Source organism: Pinus tabuliformis, chromosome 3_1 (genome assembly GCF_031772625.1).
Source record: "Pinus tabuliformis cultivar Carrire ecotype Pingquan chromosome 3_1, CPIR1, whole genome shotgun sequence".
NCBI lineage: Eukaryota > Viridiplantae > Streptophyta > Pinopsida > Pinales > Pinaceae > Pinus > Pinus tabuliformis.
In genome coordinates, this window is record NC_142301.1 from 709,783,037 (window position 1) to 709,802,747 (window position 19,711).

Genomic DNA, 19,711 nt, shown 5'->3' on the forward strand with positions numbered 1-19,711 from the left:
ACGTGCCACGTGTCCCTGTTTCAACCTTTGGCTCTAAAAAAGATATACAAGAAACTAAATTCTGTCCTCTTTCTATACCTTCTTACGAAATTTCAATCCGATGCTTAGAGAGAAAGTTATGATGATTTTCCCCAGGTCACCTGTTTGGAATGTAATTCAGGAGTCTGCAAAAAGACCAACTTCCTCAGATCATATCTCCGCAAATATAGCGCGAAAAGATCTGAAATTTGGACCCGAGATTTAGCGCGATGTCTTCTCAAATGGGTTTTCTTTTTAGCTTCTGAAACATCACAGAAAAAAAGTTATAGCGAAAATTCCACGATGACCTGTTTGGAGTAGTGAAACCCTAGAATCCAAAGCTCTGATACCAAATGTTATGAACCAGCTCAAGAAAAAGATAGAAAAGATAGATCCACACCTTAGAATTCAGCCTCTTCGAGGGGGAAACCTCCTTTACATTACATAAATGAACAATTCTTGGATGATTCAAATGACAAAACCTCCTTTATATATATAGGAGTCTAAGGAGTCACAATATAACCCAGCCGACCTAACAATAATAATATAAATTCACAAAAATAACAATAGAGGGATTCTATGGGGCACAGTAATAACAATATGGGGGCAATAGGGGCACAACAATATTAATAAGGGATACAACTACAATAGTAACGGGGTAATCACTAGTATTATAGGGACCCAACAGAGGACCACGGTTACACATAATAACATGTTGGGCCTGTCATGAGCTAAGACATGATTCAATGAATTAAATTAAGTGTAGAGAAGCCATCCTGAGGAACATTCAAGATCAGAGAGCCATGAATAAGCATGAAGAGCGCGAATGAGTGTGCAGGTGGACTGAGGATTTATTTCTTAGTATGGAGAAGTACTCAGATGCCCATTATCAGGTGTTAATGAGGCAACAATGCTCAATTCATATGCAACAGTAGGATGGAGAAGCCATATAGAGGTACACTCGAGTAGAGTGAATTACAAAGTGATGGGAAGAAAAGGCAACATCAACTAGAGTGCAATAGAGGAACAAAACACATGAGCGCATTTGGGAAATGGGGGAAATGCAACATAGTGGCATATGAGCTAAGTGTGGAGAACTTTGTGAGTGTGAGTGCATTGTTAAGGAAAGTCTAAGTAATCTTAGTCTGCAGAGAAAGGTTGAGAGTGCCTAAGCAGGATAAAGAGACCCTGAGAGAGAGGGGTTGTGCTACTGTGAGAGGTCATGAGAGAGAGAGCATGTGTGTTGTGTGAAAGGTCGAATGCTTACTATATGTGTTGAGAGAAGAGGGTTGTGAGCAGAGATCCCAGGTGAGTGATCCGAATGGAAAATGGCATCAACCCATGGTACTCATCCACCCTTATTATTCATCGACCCATGGAATTTACCCATGGTATTGTAAATGGCATCCGCCCGTGGTATTGTAAAATCCACCCATGGTATTCATTCACCCATGGAATTTACCCATGGTATTGTAAATGGCATCTGCTCGTGGTATTGTAAAATCCACCCATGGTATTCATTCACCCATGGAATTGACCCGTGGTATTGTAACTGAAAAATACTATAAGTAACAAGTCACATTTTGTAAAAGGACAGATTGTCCGCCACAATGTAGCCTTTACAGTTATTATCGGTTTTAATAAAAAAGGTTTCTTTGTGGTTTTGTTTATTGGGCATTCTCCTATTTTTCTTCTGGCAATGCAAGTTTTCAGATCTTGGGGGTCTCTCCTCCCAAGATCCATTTCAATCTTTTAGATCTTGGGGGCCTCCTCCCAAGATCCATTTCAATCTTTTAGATCTTGTGGGCCTCCTCCCAAGATCCAGATCAGTAATGATCCGAATGGAAAATGGCATCAACCCATGGTACTCATCCACCCTTATTATTCATCGACCCATGGAATTTACCCATGGTATTGTAAATGGCATCCGCCCGTGGTATTGTAAAATCCACCCATGGTATTCATTCACCCATGGAATTTACCCATGGTATTGTAAATGGCATCTGCTCGTGGTATTGTAAAATCCACCCATGGTATTCATTCACCCATGGAATTGACCCGTGGTATTGTAACTGAAAAATACTATAAGTAACAAGTCACATTTTGTAAAAGGACAGATTGTCCGCCACAATGTAGCCTTTACAGTTATTATCGGTTTTAATAAAAAAAGTTTCTTTGTGGTTTTGTTTATTGGGCATTCTCCTATTTTTCTTCTGGCAATGCAAGTTTTCAGATCTTGGGGGTCTCTCCTCCCAAGATCCATTTCAATCTTTTAGATCTTGGGGGCCTCCTCCCAAGATCCAGATCAGTGGTATCGGAGCAGGTTATGATTCCATGGGAACGAGGGTTTGATGCATGTTTCAGTTTCAAATTTTGCAGCAATATTCAACAAACTTCAGGCATGTGCTACAACCTCCACAGAGCACTTTCTTGGGTCAAGCAGGAAGAATTTTTCTTTTTTCATTTTTTTGCAGGATTTTTTTTTTTTTTGGGCAGCGACTTTGCAGATCAGATCTGAAACATTTGGCACAAAATTTACAAAATCAAATACCAGATCTGGATTCCTCTCGAAAAATCACCCAATTTCAAAAAAAAAATGGGTCAAATCGGAGTCCGGATGTGGGAGATATTGCTGATTTAAAATCAGCGATTTTATCAGAATTTTTGTGACGGCGGAACTGTTGCAGCACAAATCTGAGATCTCAGAGTGCCCAAATAAGGATTTCCATCACATGGGAAGATGCAAAATGGTCCTTCTGCTTCCAAAAATAGGTTATAATAAATATTCTGAGTTATATTGGCCGAGTTATGTCCATTTTAATTCTGGAGCAGCATTCGGAGTGGGTTTCCATTGGAGACGTGCCCTCCCACCCCACTTTAGTAGGCACCTGCTTCACATTCATCAGTTTCAACATAGCAGCAATCGGCTTGGGTTATTTGGAGATGTGCCCTCCCACCCCAGACTATGTAGGCACCTGCTACTTCATCAGCAACCAACATCACGGTTGTGGGTCATCCACAAACCCACACTTCATCGAAGTCCATTTGCTAGGCCGTACACTGTTAGTATCACAGTTGGTCACAAGCATTACAGGGTATCTCTATCCTCGGATCTTCGTTCTTCATGGTTATGGGTCATCCACAAACCCACAGTTCATCGAAGTCCATTTGCTAGGCCACACACTGTCAGAATCACAGTTGGTCACAAGCATTACAGGGTATCTCTATCCTCGGATCTTCATTTATCAGGGTTTTGGGTTAACCACGTAAAACCCTTATCTTCAGTGGATCTTCATATTCAACAAAGGCTTTGCAGGAGGGAACTTTACGCAATGGGGACCATTGCTTCTTAAGGAGGGAGGAATGATCCGAATGGAAAATGGCATCAACCCATGGTACTCATCCACCCTTATTATTCATCGACCCATGGAATTTACCCATGGTATTGTAAATGGCATCCGCCCGTGGTATTGTAAAATCCACCCATGGTATTCATTCACCCATGGAATTTACCCATGGTATTGTAAATGGCATCTGCTCGTGGTATTGTAAAATCCACCCATGGTATTCATTCACCCATGGAATTGACCCGTGGTATTGTAACTGAAAAATACTATAAGTAACAAGTCACATTTTGTAAAAGGACAGATTGTCCGCCACAATGTAGCCTTTACAGTTATTATCGGTTTTAATAAAAAAGGTTTCTTTGTGGTTTTGTTTATTGGGCATTCTCCTATTTTTCTTCTGGCAATGCAAGTTTTCAGATCTTGGGGGTCTCTCCTCCCAAGATCCATTTCAATCTTTTAGATCTTGGGGGCCTCCTCCCAAGATCCATTTCAATCTTTTAGATCTTGTGGGCCTCCTCCCAAGATCCAGATCAGTGAGTAAGTTACTGCAGAGTGGGAAAATATGCTGATAGATCTACGATGAGTGACTACTATTTAGAAAAATAATAGGCTGCTACAAAATGAGCAAAGTGAGCACAGGACAAAGAACAAAGCTGAGATTAGTTAGAGTTTCCGCCAATTACAATGAACATTGAGTTTCTTTTGAGTGTGGGTTGGAGAATGCATATAGGAAGTTTGTGCTTCCATCTCTAGTGGGTTCTTGAGAAGGATTGGTGGTTGGTGCCTCTTGCAAGTTGGTACTTGCATAAATCCAAGGAGTTACAAGTTGTTGCTTGCAACAAATCCATGAAGTTGGTGCTTCACATGGCGCTTCTGGTAAGCTGGACTGGTGTCTATAAAATGAGGGAGTTGGTGCTTCCTATTAGTGGTGGCTCACAAAAATATTGATGTAATAGAGTAGGTGCTCTTATTTACCTCAATAACAACAACAAGATTTGATGGTTTTTTCTTGAAAGGGTTTCCATGCAAAACTTCTGTGTCTCACGTGTTTTTTGTGATGTATATGATTATTTTGATTTATATGGCTGTTGTTATGGTTGGTTAAATTTTTCTCTCATATAATGGATGCCAAGATTGAATGAAAAATAAATTGGCATAACAAGTTAAAATTAGTGTTAATATTGATTCACCCCCCTCTCAGTATTAACATTGTTTCCAACAATTTATGACACTTGCCTATACTCTGAAATATTATTAGTTGTATGAACAAGACATATACCATGTAAACTCACAAACTCATATGTAGGTGTATAGATCACCCATATCTTCTATACTTTGAGTAAGACCCTTAAGGTTTTGTTTCACCTCTTAGAGCTCCTATGTTGCTTCATGGTCATAATCACCTAATCAATCCTGTTGACCCCACCTATGGATTGGTGACATCCTAGCTGGCAAAATCGATCCAATATATGCATGTAAAAATTGTATTACTCTTAAAGAAGGAAAATTTTGGGGGTTAATATTCGTAGCTGGGCTAATTTTCCATGATTTTTCCAAGAAATTGATTTGCCAATTTCCATTTTTTCTGAAAAATATTCACCCAAATTTTATAGTGTAAAAATTATTTTACCTTTGATATTGCCAAAATTTTATAAAGACTATATACAAAATCATTAGAAATTTGAATATGCTTACAAGGATATCAACAAGCATTTTACAGTTTTCATATTAGAAAATAGTGAGATTCGCTAAGGTGTCTAAACTTTAAGATAAATTTTCATCCTTAAAATTTTCCCTACTCTTAACATGATAAAAAAATTAAAATAACAAAATACATAAAAAATCAAATATTTCAAAAGTCCTTTTCACATGATGCATGCCACCACTCTCCCTTGGGAAAAGCTAAACCTCGATCTCCTCAGAAATTCATGTTGGCATATGAAAATCCTCAATCATGAATAGTTGGTTCTATAACCATTTCAAATTCAAGACCAAATGAGGACATATGACCCCCTCCATGGTGTGCCAACAACTCAACCCGTCTCCTCATGCAAGGTACTCTCAGTGGAAGATCATCCACCTCTATACCTTGTATACATATCAAGGGCACCCTTTCTAGGAAAAAAGACACCAAAATGGACCCATAACTGAATTTCTTTAGTCAACCTGTCTTCCAGTTAGTAAATTAATAATTCATGTTTATTGCTTGCCCTTCACACTAGTTGAAAATTGTAGGCTCCATATATTCCAATGCATATTACATTTGTGCTTTGACAACCAAATGTGGAGTTTCACTTCCTAATATGCGGGTTATGGTGAACAAAATAGTTCTGAGTGGAAAATCCATTACATTTTTTATTGGAATTCTACCGCTATTTTTTTTCTTGTTCTCGTAGAAAAGTACTGAGAAATATACTCATCATTATTTTCGCCATCTCTTCTTGAACCACCCAGTAAAAGTCAGGTTCCTTTTATTGAGAGCTCAGTAAAAAATATTTATACTCCACATCAATGGTAAGGATATTGAAACCAACTCAAACAAATTGTTCATTTTCATCCCACATTCTCACCAAGTGTTCCAACAAGTGCAATTGAGATCTCATGCTTAGAATTAAGAAAAATTTCATTAAACCACACTCACAGTATAAATTTGATAGAAATTGCAACTGCTCAACTTTTCAAATTGAAAAACAAGAGACACAATTCTACTCTACAATTTAGTGGAAAGGAAAACACAATTTGGAGACACATGCATAGACATGAAACAAGAAAAACTACAATTATACGATGATTTCTAGGGGAACCCAACTAGGAAAAACCCATCAAGCCTCTTTGTATTAGTCAATCGAATTGAGAAGCTATTACAATTGCTTTCTCTAGCTCTAAACACAACCTACAAAAGCAATGTTGTTCTCTCTACTAAATGAGAACTTCTAGCCAACGCTTATCCAATTTATGCCTCCTATTCCTTGCAGAAATATAAGCTAATTTGAGCTCCTAAACAATGGGAAAGGTCCTTATTTCCTTGCACAATTCCCATGGATTGATCCACTGTCTTCATACTACAGCTGTACACTCAACTAGTATACAAATAATTTTTCATTGGCCTTAATTCCTCCACTCTAGCTGAGGAATTTGAATTACATGCATGCATGAGCTATTTTGGGCTGAATGATTAGTTAATTGGCATATCTTTGATTAGATTGTTGTCTCATTGCATAACTGACCTTCAAATGACTCTATCAATAGTCATAGGTCAGTTAACTAAGTACAAATGAAAATAACTAAACTAGATTGCTAAAATTAGGCAATCAACACATGCATGACTGAACTCCTAGCCCACTAACTTGAATTTACTGAGCTAACTAAGTGACAAGAGCCATGTCACACTATTTAACTACCTCCAAGTTGCCCCACTCATGTGGAAATATGATTTATTCAATTTGACTAAGACTAAAGTCAAATTAAGCCATTGCTACACTGTCTAACACTCTCTCTTAAGAAGAAAGGGGTTTTTCACCATCCTTATCTTGCACCTGTGGAATGTACTATAGCACTACCTCTCGCTGTTATTGTTTCTACTGCAACAACTGCAACTGAGAAGCTTCCAAAATACAGAATCAGTTGTGTCTCTGCAACTGTCTACTGGGAAAAAAATTGCATTGTTGTTGATTCTGCATTGTGCCTCCTACACTTCTATCAACACTCCTTTGTGCTATTCAACATCTGACTACACTAACTGACACAAATCCTTTTGTTACTGAACACTGTGGGCCTCTGTAGCAAGGTAATGATCCATGGGGAGGACACCTTAATGGAACCTAACCAAATCTCTGCAACTCTGGAACTAAGGCTCTACATCTCCCCACCACACTCCTGGAGGTATAGCTACATGAATGGAAAAATATACCTCTATCTTGTAGATATTTTTCAATCTAACTTTAATCTGTTTCACTTTCCTGGTAGTTACATGTTTCAGGAAGGATTTCCCCTTATTGAAAGTAACTTCATAGCCTCTATCCTCTAATATTGCTACAGATATCAAGTTCTTTTTTAGCCCAGGTATAAACATAACATCTTTGAGGTGAATATGGAAGTTAGAATCCATCTTAAAGGTTACAGTACCAATTCCTGTAGCATTGTACCTCCCATCATCCCCAAGTTCTATATACATATGGAGATCCTTCTCCTCCAGGGTACTGAAAAATTCTTTATTTCATGTCATATGGTAAGAGGCACCAGAATCTAGGTACCAATCACTCCCTCATATTGTGTTGTCCAAGCAAGCAAGGAGGGTGAAATCTAGCTCAAATTAAGAAGCCAAGGCATCTCCTCTTGCTCCTGTTGCAGACTCCTTTGTAGATTTCCTTTGCAGGCACTTTGTTGCATAGTGTCTGAATTCAAAGTAGTGAAAACATTTTATCTTTCTTATATCCTTCTTCTTTCCATTGTTCTGGCTGGGCTTAGCCTCACCTTGGGACTTCTTGCCCTTGGCCTTCGTTCCTTTTGTAACTAGAGAAAATTCCTCTTCCTCTCCTTTGGATATTACTCCATCTCTGGTATTTTTCTTTAATTTTTCTTAAACCAGATTGGATCACAACATTTCCCAATTTGGTATTATTTCCCTTCCATTCACAGATTCCTTGTAGTTGTTCCGGGATTTTGGAAGGCCGAGAAGAGATAGGCTTCCCAGATCATATTCTGAAACATTCACTCCAACCCCTCCAAGCTCATCTCGAACTTGTGTAAACCTATAGAGATACTGTAGAATAGTGTCATTTTTATGCATTCTAATGTTTCAAAGTTTTTCTTTCAAGGCCAATTTTCTATGGTCACTGTTATTTTCAAATAGCTTATTTAGTTTCTTCCACATATAAAATGTTGCCTCTTTTCCATGGAGATTTGAGACCACATGCTCTCTCAGAGCTTCCAAAACAATTATTTTGGCCTTTGCAAGATCCTTCTTCCACTGGTTTAATAGTTGTTCATCAGACTGTGGAGGTTTTGCAATATCATTTTTAACATATTCTAACACACCATTATCATCAAGCACTTCTTCCATCCGATCCTTTCATGTTATGAAATTTGAGCTACCCTATAGGGCATAATCCAATCTTAGTCCGTTGAAATCGATTCTCCCAAATCTAAAGGAAAATTGTTGCACTGAAGCTACAAATTCAAAATTGTCAGGGGACAAATTCAAAATACTGGTTTTAATGTGATTTCAGGGCTCTAATACCATGAATGAATTTGATATAAATTGAAATTGATCAAGATTTCAAAATTAAAAACAAAAGACACAATTCTACTCTACAATTCCATGGAAAGGAAATCACAATCTAGAGACACATGCATATACATGCAACAAGAAAACCACAAGTACGCAGTGATTTCTAGGGGAACAGAACTGTGAAAATCCCCTCAATCCTATTTGCATTAATCAATTGAATAGATAAACTATTACAATTTCTTTCTCCAGTTCTGACCACAACCTGCAAAAGCAACACTGTTCTCTTTACTGAATGAGAATTTTTGGCCAACACTTTTAGCCAATTTATGCCTCCTCTAGCCTCCTATTTCCTTGTGCAAATCTCCTAAACAATAGGAAAGGTCCCTCTTTCCTTTTGCAATTCCCAAGAATTGATCAACTGCCTGCATACTACAATTGTGCTCTCATCTAGTATACAAATAATTTTTCATTAGCCTTATTTCCTCCACCCTAGATGAGGAATTCAAATTCCATACATGCATGAGATTTTTTAGAATAAATGATTAGTTAACTAACAAATCTCTGAGTTAGATTGTTGTTTCGCTACACCACTGACCTTCAACTGACTCTATCAATAGTTAGAGGTTAGTTAACTAAGTACAACTAAAAATAACTGAACTAGATTGTTAAAATTTAGTAATCAACACATGCATGACTAAACTGCAGGCCCACTAACTCGAATTTATTGAGCCAGCTAAGTGACAAGATCCATGTCACAATAGTTAACTGCCTCCAAGTTGTCCCGCTGATGTGGACATTCGATTTACTCAATTTGGCTAAGGCTAAAGTCAAATTAAGCTTTTCTTGCTACACTTTCTAACACTCAGGAAAGGCCAAGAATGTTTTTGGATCATTGGTTGCTACCAAATATTTTCATTCATGTTCTCTTTCTCTCCACTCTAACATCTTGATGATAAAAAAACTTTTAAACATTAAGGAGAAAATTGAATATCTAGCCAACATGAATAATTTTTCATTTTTCCCGCTTAAAAGTTAAAAACCCTTCTTTCCTTGTAGATGTCACACTTGTCTAGTTAGTGATAGTGTCACAATGTCACACCTTTCCTTTTCACAACCTACGACAACTCTAAAGTGTTGTAGTTCCCAATATGGGCAGGATGCGACTTTTTAAGAGTGCATTTTCTTCCTAAACATAAGTTTGAAAATAATAGAAATCATCACAAAAATTAAAAATAATGACATCAAAAATGGAGAGGGGCTCAAGAGCTCTTACCTGGAATAAATGAGATAAAAAAGCATCTATTGGAGTGCCCGAAATCGTTACTTCAAAATCAAGCTACAAATGGGGTTTTTTTCACCTAGGACTTTTTCACCAAATTCAACTAGAGCTTGCGTCATTCAAATATTGGATCTAATTTTGCCATATTTCACCTTGATTTTTTGGAGAATTTAGTAGGGCAGATATTAATTCAAATTCTCCTTAACCTTAATAATTGCTTGTGAACTTTAGTTATCTTCTTGTGTTTCTTTATTAGATAGTTTCATCAAACAATTATCAAGAGAAAAAACAATAAAGACAATGGACACAAGTATTAGGCTCTAAGCTAGGACAAAACCCCTCCAAGGGGAAAACCCAGAAAGAATTTATTCTCTTCTTATAGGATATGATTCAAATAAAAGTCCAAGACCGAAAACCCTAGACCAAGTCCTCCTCCAAGTACCAAGTCAACTCTCCAAGAATTCCTTCCAATTAGGTCAAACATCAACTAAGACAACAAAGGTTAATTCTGCTTCAACCAGTTTCCAACTTCCAACTTCAACTTTGGCCCCCAGCTTTGAACCTTCAAATTCGACTTGCAATCTTCAGCCCTGTAGAAGTCGTAGAAACCTTAATTCTGGCACATGTCAATCCTTCAAGAAGTCTTCCTTCAAACAAACCCAAGTCTCCAAAGTCATTGAAAGTCAAACTAGACCAAATCAGAGTATTCGACCCTCCTACAACTTGGATCTACAATTCTTGATCTTTTGCAATTCAAACTCACAATTCTTAGCATCAGTAGATGTAGAAACCATAACCTTCACATGTGTGAGAGAATAACGCCCAAAAACATTTTTTATTGACTCCTCCTTGCTTCCTTGATCTTCACTCTAGCTTCTTCCTTTTTTTTTGCCTCAAATCAAACTTCTTTCTTGAGATGATAGAATTAATGATGAATGAGATTGAAGTTGCTTGTATTTATAGGCTTTCCATGAGGTCGAATAACATCTTCTAGGTTTACTCTTCACTGCCAGGCTCGACTTGTGCTTGGAGGCTCATAGGATTTTCTAGACTCAAAATTAATATATTTTACATGTTACAACTTTGCAAATAGGGTCTTAAACAAATGGTAAGGACTCTCTTGACTCAAGAAAAATATTTTTTGACATGAAAAATCATAGAAGCATGAAAAACATGCTTGAACTACATGACCATCAAAATAGAGCATGAAACCCATGCTTAAAATAACATTTTTTCTGTTTTCCTTTTCTTGTAGCATAAGATATAAATAATGACTTCAGTACATTGATAATTATGAAGACCAAAACTAGTTACATTTTCCAACACTCCCTCTTAACTAGGGTTGTATTCATAATTTTACACCTGGTACAAGATTATTCTCAAACTGAAGAGTTCTCATAAGAAGAGTCAGATTGGTAAGCCATCTTACGCGTCAATATCATGACCAACATTGTTAACACAGTAAGGCCTTAACTTGATAAGCTATTTCTTATACAAGAGCATAATGTTAGGAGGTTTTACGTGAAATACCACACTACCCGTTCAAAGTACATACCCCATCTCAATCTTCATTAGGTATGTCCTTTAAGGACTATTCTTGTCTTGGATTCCCAATCCTCAAAGAATATAGGTTGTCTTCGACCACTCTTGTCCTGGATACATGTCCAATCTTAAAAGAGTGTCAGTCCACTTCATATCTTGGATTTTTCTATCCTTGGGAAAATCACATATGCTTATCCAATCCTTTGTTCTCCATTCTCCCTCCATGGAATTCACTTGGATGTACAATTTTTAGTCCTAGTCCAGTGCATGACGCATGAAGAAAATAATACAATGTGATGTTCATCACCAATCCCTCCCAATCAAAGAGGAGATCATCATTACCTCCTAATTAAGGAATTGATCCTTGCTCCTTTTAAATTATTAAGGTAGACTTCCTACTCCCTCTAAAGCATAAAGAGAATTTTTTCACTTCCTTTCAATTGGGAATTCATAACCAAAAGCTCTTTAGCTTGTCTTTATAAGTGTATCACATACCAGTTCTTCTTGGAGATAACTACGTGGCTCCTTTCCTTTGTATCTCATCATATTGAGTTTTCTTTCTTCCTAGATGTCGTAGAGTCATCTTTAATATTTTGACAAGATTCAGGCCATCAATCTTCCATATAAATTTCCTCTAGAAATCACCAATGAAGACGTTATATTGAGCCTTATCAAACTTCAAGCTACTCATATCTCCCACTTAAGTGTGATCTTTATTGATGTAGGAACATGAAAATCAGTTTATCTTCTTACATTGCTACATTTCAATTCCAAGATGATGATATAAACATCTTGAGTTCACAATCCTTTAAGGATTACCAAAACCAATCACTCAATCCATATGTTCTTTGAATTAAGTTTTAACATCAACAGTTGAACTTTCCTCAATTGTCATTATGTATTTCAACATCCTTACAGGTAGCAAAACAATATGTTAACTAGATAACCACAATCAAAATATTAATATTAGACTTACCTTATCATGATGGCCTCTTTGATCAAAGTATTTGCTTACTTAAATCCTTTGAGATCAACATCCTTTCACATGATCCATCTCCATAAGAATATTTCTCCATGCATTCATTTTAATCAGGGTGCCCAAGGATTCAACTTGATTACCAAGCTATAACATCTTCCTTGGAGTTGTCATTGTCAACTCCCTTTATTTCATTCGAAGACTATACTTGATGTTGATCAATATTTTCATATACATGCCATGCAATCTTGTGTGAGAGTCTTGATCTCTAGCCACTCCAAAGAATGTCGAATTTCTTCTTTCAAGCATCATGTAACCATATGTAAGACTTACCAACCATCTATTTCTTGTAAGATTCTAGATCCAGGTGGATATTGTTGGTCACCCACCTATTCCACTTGGACCCTCACCATTGTTTCTTTCATTTTTTCAATTTCCTTAATTGTAGCACAGTTTACTATTTTTGGTTGTTTTCAGGTGCTGAACTTTCAAATCTGTTTTGAGGCCCTAAATGACGTTTTCTTGGAAAAATTCCTCTGGCGATTATTAGGGCAATCACATCGACAGTTGTATTCCTCAGAGAGATCTTTCCAATGAGGTATCATATGTGTCAAACAAAGATAATATGACCAAGTCATGACCCTAGGAAGTTCGCTGCCCAACTAACCCCAACGAGGCCCACAAACTATTGGTGTTACATCTCCTTGGGTTAGGGTTTTGGTTGTTTAGGGTTTTCTCTTATTGTTCAATAATAAAATGGCCCTTGAGCCTTATTGTAACTTAGTTCAAAGCCATGTAGCCGCCACATCTCTTCTCAGAGATAAGCTACCATTGCCCAAGCTATATTATTTCCATTTTGTTTGTAAGCATAGCTCAACATTTTTATATTAATGAAATGAAGTGTTTTTCTGCTGCATCTCTCTGTTTATGATTGTATATGTAAGTTGTAGTGTTCCTGTTTAAATTCGGATCAATGATATCAGAGCGGGTCTACTCTTATTCTGTTTTTCTTTGCATGTCCCCAACGAGGTCATGGTATAAGGAGTTAGGGCTTGATCTAGTTGAACCATTGCAGGATCAGACTCGCAAAACCCGACGACCTGACATGGCGGAAGAAAAGAAAGATGAGGGGCAAGGAGATCCTTTCAAAATGTTGCTCGAGGAAGCCCTCCAGTGATAGAGGGACGCGATGATGGATAAATTTTCCCAGATCCTTCGACGACTACCCACAAGTGATGCATATTCATCCAGCAGCCACTTTGGAGGTGCTACTCCTTTTAGGGTACAAGTTAACTTCACTATTCCCATATTTGAAGGCCTGATAGATGTAGACGCCGTAGATAAATGGTTAAATCTATTGGAAGGATATTTTTCAGTTCATGACTTTTCCAAATGAGAAAAGATAATCTGTGCACTTCTCAAAGTTGCCCCACACGTCAAGAACTCGTGGGAAATGTAACTGTGAACAAAAGGACGAGAGTGAACCCTCGTTGTTTTCAACCGCACCCACTTGGAATTCTTTCTGAGATTCCATCAAGGAACAGTATTACCCTTTCGGGAGCTATGAAGATAAATACATAAAGTGGACCACGCTACTGCAGGGAAGGGACCAAGATGTGTTAGAGTTCACAAATGATTTCCATTCCCTTTGCACAAAGCTGGGTATCAAGGATACTGAGTGACATTTGGTGCTCAAGTACCACAACTGTCTACACAAATACATTCAAGATGAGATGGAGTTCCTTGACATCTCCTCACTTAGGACGATGTATCAGTACATTGTAAAGATTGACCAAAAGTTTAAACAAAATAAGAGGGATTTTGGATTTGCAAATCCAAAGCAAGGAAAAAGGCACCCCCAAACCATAGAACAAAGGACCGAGCCAAGGCAAGGCTACCTAGGACAACCCACCAAAGGTGCAAACAAAGAAAACACCACAAAGATGAATAATGACACGAGAAAATGGTGTGAGTTCCATAAGAGCTCCACTCACAATACAAGTGAGTGTCGGGCCAATCTGTCCCTAGTGGCCAAGATGCAGGTTTTGACTTTGAATCAGAACCCGATAAGGGAACTGATAAAGGGAGGCAAACCATTGATGCGGAGCCTAGTGCAACTGTGGCTACCACAAATATACAGAAAATTGAGTCTAAAGATCCAGAGTAGGGGGAACGCCTCTTCTACTCATAGATGTTGGTGAAGGGTTCTCTACTGCAGTTCATTGTCAACAGCAAGAGCCAGAAGAATCTCATTTCAGAAAAGGTTGTGAAGCAGTTGGGCCTAAAGCCTACAACACATCCATAGCCATACACCATTGTGTGGCTTCACCACGGATGAGATCTTAATGTCAATCAGCAGTGTTGCCTTGCCTACAACATCAAGCCCTTAATGGGTGGGGTACTGTGTGAAATTACTCCTCTTGAAGTTTCTGACATATTGTTAGGACAACGATACTTGTGGAAGCAACATGCTATATATGAGTCTAGACCTCATTTTGTGATTATTACTTTGGATAATAAGTTTTACAAGATACGAGAGGTAGCCCCGCTTACCGCCATCTCTTTAATCACTGAAAAGCAATGATGTAAGATCATTTCCCAGAATAGGAAATTTGTTTTTCTTATGATTTTCTCCCAAGGGAAGAAGAAGGTTGTGGCCACGGCTTCCAAGCAGGGCTCCTTTTCACAGCAGCAACAAATGGACAAGGTCGTGGAGGAGTACATGGATATTTTTGCCTCACCCATAGGGGTACCTCTGCACTGTTAGGTCAAACACTCCATCGATTTGAACCTAGGTGCACCCCTTCCCAATGGACCAATCTATATATGCTTTATTATGGAGAACGATGAGATCAATAGGTAGGTTCAGGAACTACTACATAAAGGGCACATTAGGCTAAGCTCATCACACTATGGGAGCTGATTGTATTGGTACAAAAGAAGGATGGGACCTAGAGGCTCTGTATTGACTATCGGGCGTTGAATAAGATCACTGTCTAGAATAGGTGCTCAATCTCTCGAATTGATGAACTTCTGGACCAGCTCAAGGGGGGGAAATATTTCAACAAGATTGACTTGAAGTCAAGTTATCACTAGGTGCCTATCGAACCCTCCGATGTGTGGAAGACTGCCTTCAAATCCAAGGAGGCCAAGTTTTCGAATGGTTGTTCATGTCGTTCGGATTGACGAACGGCCTTGCAACCTTCATGAGAATGATGGATGACATCTTGTGACCCTTCACCAATGCATTTGTGGTGGTGTATTTAGATGACATATTGATCTTCAGCCAGAGTTGGAAAGAGCACCTCAACCATATTCGATAGGTCCTTCAAATCCTTCGACAACACGAATTGTGTGCTAACTTGGAGAAATGCACCTTTGGCCTGACCCAGGTTCAATATTTGTGGTACATCATTGATGAACAAGGTGTACATGTGGACCCACCCAAGATACAAGTTATTTGGGATTGGCCAGCCCTAACCACTCTAACAGAGCTCCGCAATTTTTTAGGTCTTGCCAATTTCTACCATAGGTTCTTGTTGGGATTCTATCATATCACTTGGTGTTTAAGTCAAGTCACCAAGGGCGGAGTGAAAGAAAATTTCTTTTGTGATCCAAACTTAAAAAGGAACACAACAAATTAGAGATATAACCATAAACACTGAGATGCAACAGAAATAACACTTCCTTTCATTAATATCAAATAATGAGATATGCTTACAAACATAATGGAAATAAGATATCTCGGGCGATGGTAGCTTATCTCTAAGAAGAGATGTGGCAGCTACATGCCTTTGAACTGAGTTACATTGAGGCTCAAAGGCCTATTTATTATTGAGAAATAATGGAAAACACTAAACATCCAATAACCTAACCTTAGGAGATGAAGCGCCAAAATTGTGGGCCTCGTTTGGCTAAATTGGTACATCAACTTCCCGGGGTCATAATTTTGGCATACGATCTCCATTTGGCTATCATAATGCCTCGTTTCAAAGATCTCTGTTTTCCCTAAAAATGTCGTTTAGGGCCTCAAAACGGCTTCGGAAGTTTAGGACCTAAAAAACTGCCAAAAATAGTAAACTATGCTACAATTAAGGAAACCGAAAAACTGAAAGAGACAATGTTGGGGGTCCAAGTGGAATAGGTGGGTGGCCACCAATATCCACCTGGATCATTTTTCTTAGAAACCCAACAACGAGCGTTCTCTGAGTTGAAGAATTGCCTCTATTCTGCACTAGTGCTCACATTATGAGACCTACAACAACCATTTTAGATTGAGGCTGATGCCTCTGATTATGCTATTGGTGTAGTTCTTACTCAACATGGGAATCCAGTGGCTTACCACAGTGAGACACTGTCCAAAAGTACCCCACTTACGACAAAGAAATGTATTCCATCATGTAGGCCTGCCGTCAATGGAAGCATTACATTCTGGGGAAGGAAATGGTCATCCACATAGACCACCAACCTCTACAATTCATACAGACACAAGGGAAGTTTCAGAACGATCACCATCATAAATGGTCAACCTATCTGCAACAATTCTATTTGAACATTAATTATAAGAAGGGAAGCACCAATAATGTCGTTGATTGCCTCAAGTGACCACCGGTCATGGCGCTAATCATTGTGCTTAATTCCTGTGGACACAAGACATTAGGGTGGCCGCATCTTTACAAGAGCGATCCTGAATTTGGCAACATTTACCACACACCCCTCAAATGGAAGAACGTTCCAAATTTTCACCTTCAGGATGCACTGTTATGCCACTTGGGACACATCTGTGTTCCTTCAGGTGAGCGTGCCAAGATGATTTAGGATGCACACTATAGTCGGGGCATTGGACATTTCGTAGTAGAGAAAATAGTAGCAGTATTGCAGAAACTTCGTCAAGATGTTGGGAAGTACATTAGATCCTGCACCACCTGTGCCATTTCCAAACCAACCATCAAGAAGCAAGGCATGTATACTCCTCTACCTACTCCTAGTCGGCCTTGGGAATCTGTCTCCATGGATTATATTCGAGCCTTCCTTCTACTAAGCACAGAAATGATTGTGTTTTCATGGTCGTCAACAGATTCTCTAAGATGACCATCATGGTGGCCTGCAAGAAGAGCATCACAGTAGAGGCCATTGCTAAACTCTTCTTTGAGCGAGTGTGGGTACACTTTGGGATCCCACAGTCCATTATCTCATATCAAGGCAACAGATTCCTGAGTGCATTTTGGTCAAGTCTCTAGTTGATGCTGGATACAAAACTTAATAAGTCCATGGCTTTCCATCCCCAAACTAATGGCCAAACAGAGGTTGTCAACAGGATGATCATACACATTCTGCGCATGTATAACTCAAAGCATCCACGCACATGGGATGAAAGTCTCCCCTATGTCCAACACAACTATAACAGAGCTCTCCACAGCTCAACAGGTCACATCCCCTTTCAGGTAGGGCTGGGATTTCAACCATTATGCCCCATTGATGTGGCCATACCATTTGCAGCCACTCAAGTAGATTCAACTCATGTGCAGTCTGAAGTTGAAAGGGTTGGCAACTTCATTGAGAGCATTCAACACGTCTGCCAACAAGTCCATGATATATTAGACAAAGCTAATGCTAAGTACAAGCAACGCCATGATCAACATCGAGTGTCGCACAAGTTCCATTGGGTGACAAAGTTTGGCTACATTTTTAGAAGGAGCGCCTTGCTGGACCCCACCGTAAACTTTGCCCGCTCTGATATGGGCCATACACCATCACCAAGGCCATCAGTGACAATGCCTTTGAGCTCAGCATCCCATCATTCCTTGGTCTACACCCAATATTCAATGTAGATTGCCTTCGACCATACTTTCCACCATTGTTGGACACATTTGACATTGCAGAACAACTCACACCAACAGAGCTCAACCTGGACTGCATGGAACATGCCACAACTGATCAGATCATGGACACACAGATCAAGAACAATCAGAAACATAGGATACAACTCTATCGAGTTGTTGAAGTAGGCCAACTCCTTCACCAAGGCAAATGACTCACCAGGGACCAAGTTCAACAAATGTTTCCTCATCTCATGGAGGAAATCAACACAATGGGGACCATTGCTTCCTAAGGGGGGAGGACTAATCTAGGTGGATATTGGTGGTCACCCGCCTATTCCACTTGGACCGTCACCATTGTTTCTTTCAACTTTTCATTTTCCCTAATTGTAGCACAATTTACTATTTTTTGCAGTTTTTGGGTCTTGAACTTCCAAAGCCATTTTGAGGCCCTAAACGACGTTTTTTTTTTGGCAAAATTTGTCTCATGATTATTGGGGAAATCGTGTTGACAACTGTAGTCCTCGAAGAGATCTTTCCAACGAGGTATCATACGCATCAAACAAATATAATATGACAAAGTCATGACCCCGGGAAGTTGGTTGCCCAACTAACCCCAATGGGGCCCATAAACTCTTGGTGTTACATCTCCTCAGGTTAGGGTTTTGGTTGTTTAGGGTTTTCTCTTATTGCTCAATAATAAAAATTCCCTTGAGCCCTATCGTAACTCAGTTTAGAGGCATGTATCTGCCACATCTCTTCTTAGAGATAAGCTACCATCGCCCAAGCTATCTTATTTCCATTATGATTGTAAGCATAGGTCAATATTTTTCTATTAATGAAATGAAGTGTTTTTCTGTTGCATCTCTGTGTTTATGATTATATCTGTAAGTTGTAGTGTTCATGTTTAAGTTCGGATTATATTCTTATATTTATGAACCCTACTCTAGAGAAGAGATACTTATAATATGTGTACCTTTGCTTCCATACAACCATGTAGTCAACTTTTCTTGAATGAGCCTGCTTCTTATACCTATCAAAGATAGGTTTCCTTTTCCAAGAAATATTTTCATTATACCTTTCTTACTACAACTTGACCATCTACATTCCTTCATCCTTCAAGAGTATTGTTTCCATTCTAGATGGAATATATACCAGTCATGTCATAATGTTCTTTACAAGAACCTTCCAAAATGATGGTTCGTATAGGGTCTTGATGATCCCTCTTTGTAAAATGACTACCTTTAAGTATATGATGGAAAATTCTTGAATGAACAATAATATGCATTGTGGTCACAATATTCTCATACTTGAAGTCTAGATGGTTCCTACCAAACAACTTAATCAGGTAGACTCTAATTATTCTACTATCATATGCTTCTTTCTATGATGCCATGTTTTTACAAAAATCAAGACACTTCAAGAGATGTTATTATACTTTATACTTAACAAAAGAAAGACAAATTTCATAAAGAACCTGGTATGGATAAAGCTTCTTTC